This window comes from Petaurus breviceps, unplaced genomic scaffold, assembly GCF_028583685.1.
Source record: "Petaurus breviceps papuanus isolate PSGF00001 unplaced genomic scaffold, PetGlider_PUasm1.0 140, whole genome shotgun sequence".
NCBI lineage: Eukaryota > Metazoa > Chordata > Mammalia > Diprotodontia > Petauridae > Petaurus > Petaurus breviceps.
In genome coordinates, this window is record NW_027185698.1 from 52,230,280 (window position 1) to 52,234,057 (window position 3,778).

Sequence of the window (3,778 nt, forward strand, 5' to 3'; positions counted from 1 at the left end):
TGATGCATTAAAGCCCTATATAAAACTGAAATCAATATAATGCTTAGCCTGTCAAGAGGAATACACAGGCTTCCATGAAATGAGTTACAAGTCAATGATCAGGTCTAAGTATTCTAAGAATTTTTAGATTAAAACCAAGAAAACCAGTGGTGCCCATTGATATAAGCAGACAATTACATTAGGCTCCAGTTTTTATGTTTGCATAGTAGCAACATATTTATGTTGAGTTTCATGCCATTTGGGATGTAAATCCTTGAGCACCTTAGTACCAAATAGCCAACATTATTTAAATGCCTTTTGAAATCCACTGGGATTGATAGAATTACAAACACACCAATGAGTTGTGCAAGAAGTTCTCTAAATTCTCAGGAGGCTTCATTATTTTTTATTTACCTATGTTTGTCCAGGATTTTTAAAAGTTAAAGAAAAAGAAAAAAAAGTTTTGATATCCCCATAACCAAACTAGCCTGATCTCTCATGGAAGTTCTAAAAAATTGTTCTGGGATGAACATGTGGCAATGTACTTGTGACAATGTTCATTAACTATGAAAATGGGTCCTCATCATGTCACCAGATTCATTTTGGTCAGGCCATGACATGTACTGATTACACATATACAAAACTGAACTGAAAGACCAACTATGAATCTCAGTTTATTAGTAACTACAGATCCTACAAGAAAGGTATCATTCATAGTGAGGAAAATTATTCATATGTAAAAGCAGTATTGATAATCTTTACAAAAATCCTGATAAAAAATTTGCTGGAATATAAGAGCAGGAATTATATAAGACACAAAAATTTTCCATCGGACCATTGACATATGCTGTGAGTTAGCTGAGGGCCAGAAAATCACAAATGTTTTCTGTATCTGTTCCATATATCTGAGAAGGAAACTATTCCATGCCTCACTTAATTTGTTCATAATATGCCCACATGTCTTATTGGTGTCTCTTTGCTGACACTGAAAGCAGGACTCTGTAGCTTTGCCCATATTTGGATCTGGGTCACAGTCTTGGGTAGCAGTTCCAGGGCAGAAAAGAATACTTGTTGTCACTCACAAAGCAAAGCATAGGCCAGTAGAGTAGTAAATACCTCTACTAAGGGCATACCATCTTGGAAGAAGTGTAAACTTGTAGATCCCTAGCAGTATATCTGAAAAGAGCAGTACAAAATCACTGAAACTTGGGGCAGTGCCTCCTCCACCTTGGGAAGCAGAACTTCACTTTAGCAAAAGTTTAAAACTCATAAATGAGCACACAGCAGAAAAAATTGTGACCCTAGAAAGTTACTATGGTGACAAAGAAGATCAAAACACATACTTAGAAGAAGACAACAAAGTCAAAAATCCTCTATGCTAAGACTTACAAAAAAATGAATTTCTCTCAGGCTCAAAAAGGATTTTAAAAATCAAGAAAGGGAGGTAGGGGGAAAATTGGGAAGAGAAATGAGAGTGATACAAGAAAATCATGAAAAAAAGAATCAATAGCTTGGTAAAGGAGGCACAAAAGAATACAGAAGAAAATAACACCTTAAAAAACAGAATAGTACAAATGGTAAAAGAAGTACAAAAACCCAATGAGGAGAAGAATATCTTGAAAAGGAGAACTGGCCAAATAGTAAAAGATATTTTTAAAAATCTGTGAAGAAAATAAATCCTTAAAAAGAAGAATTAGTCAAATGGAAATGGATGCATAAAAGCTCACTGAAGAAAATAATTCCTTAAAAATTAGAATTGAGCAAGTAGAACCTAATGATTTTATGAGACATCAAGAAACAATAAAAAGAAGACAATAAAAATATATCTCTTTGAAAAAAAATTGACCTATAAAATAGATGCAGGAGAAATAATTTAAGAATTATTGAACTACCTGAAAGCCATGATGAAAAATAAACGATCCTGGACAGCATCTTTCAAGAAATTATCAAATAAACCTGTAGTGATATTCTAGACTAGAAGGGAAAATAAAGATGGAAATAATTTACCAATCACCTCCTAAAACTGGGCCAAAAATAAAAACTACCAGAATTTTTACCAAATTTCAGAACTCCCAGGTCAAGGAAAAAATATTGCAATCAGTCAGAAAGAAACAATTCAAATGTCATAGAGCCATAGACAGGAAAACACAAGGTTAAGCAGTTTCCAAATTAAAGGATCAATGGGCTTAAAATATGATATTCTGGAGAACAAAGGAGCTAAAATTACAACCAAGAATCACCTACCCAGAAAAGCTGACTATAATCCTTAAGGGTGAAAAATAGATATTCAAAGAAATGCCTTTCAAGCATTCTTCATGAAAATACTGGAGGTAAGTAGAAAATTTGACTTTCAAATATAAGACTCAAGAGAAGCATAGAAGGGTAAACAGGAAAGGAATATCATAAGGGACTTAATAAGGTTAAACTGTTTACATTCCTGCCAGTTATTTCCCTGGTTTTCCTGCTTTTCTACTTCCTGCAAAAAGTGTTTCTCCTCTAACAAGAGCTTCCTCTCTAAGATTGCAATTCATCTACTCTGGCAATAATTTTCTTGCACCTAGTTATTTTCATGGTGTGTCTCTAAATGCAGTATGCATTACTGGAAGGCAGGGATGTGCGTGCGTGTGTGTGTGTGTGTGTGTGTGTGTGTGTGTGTGCTCCAAGTTATAGCATAGAGCTGATATACTGTAAACCCTTAAAATCCTTATTGACCAGTGACCAACTTGGTTATCCTCCTTTGGATACTCTCCAGATTTTCAAAATTTTCTTGAAATAAGGACTTCAAAACTGAAAATATTATTCCATACCAGTTTTATTAAGGGAGATCCAGTCGAACTATCCCCTTAGTAATTTTTAAATGATTTTCCACTTTTTCCAGTTGTAGATAAAAAATTTAAATTTGTATAATTCTTTTTTTCAAAATTAACTGGCAGAAGTAGGCAAGCAAACCATTTCAGGCCTGTGAGAAAGCCTGTGTAAAGAGAGAGAAGATAGTGTTGTGTGTGGGAAAAGGTAAATAGCCCAGTGCGGCTAGACTGAACACTGCCTGGATGGAAGTAAGATGAAAGACTGACAAGGTAAAAAGGACCACGATGGAGATTTTATTTTTAATGATTCTTTATTGATATCTTTTGTTTTAACATAACCTAAATATCTTCTAGTAACTCTCCCACATCACCCTTCACAAAGAGTCATTCCAAAGCAAAAAGAATACATGGTATAGCTGTATTATCTCACAAAGGTAGTCACTAAGGAAAAGAAATTCCCTGCATAGACCAAAATATTTATAGTAGCACTTTTGTGGTAACAAAGAAATGGAAACAAAGCAGATGCCCCATGATTGTGAATGGCTAAGCAAATTTTCTCTTCTGAACATCATGAAATATTACTATGCAGTAAAAAGTATGATTAATAAACATAGAAATTATTTACATGATCTGATACAGTGATGATAGCAGAGCTAAGAAAACAACACACAATGAATTCTGCTGTTGTTCAGTCATTTCAGTCACATCTGATTCTTCATAAACCCAGTTAGGTTTTTCTTGGAAAAGAAGCTGGAGTGGTTTGTCATTTGTTTCTCCAGCTCATTTTATAGATGAAAAACTGAAGCAAAGTTGAGTGACATGCTTTCCAAAACCCATTAATTGGTATCACTTAATCATAACAATTATATCAATAGAATATTAGATCCTTAAAGGAAAGGAATGTTTCATTTTTGTACTTGCATCCATGAAACTGAACATAATTCTAGAGACATAATATGTTCTTAATAAGTAGTTGTTGTAATGAGTTGAAT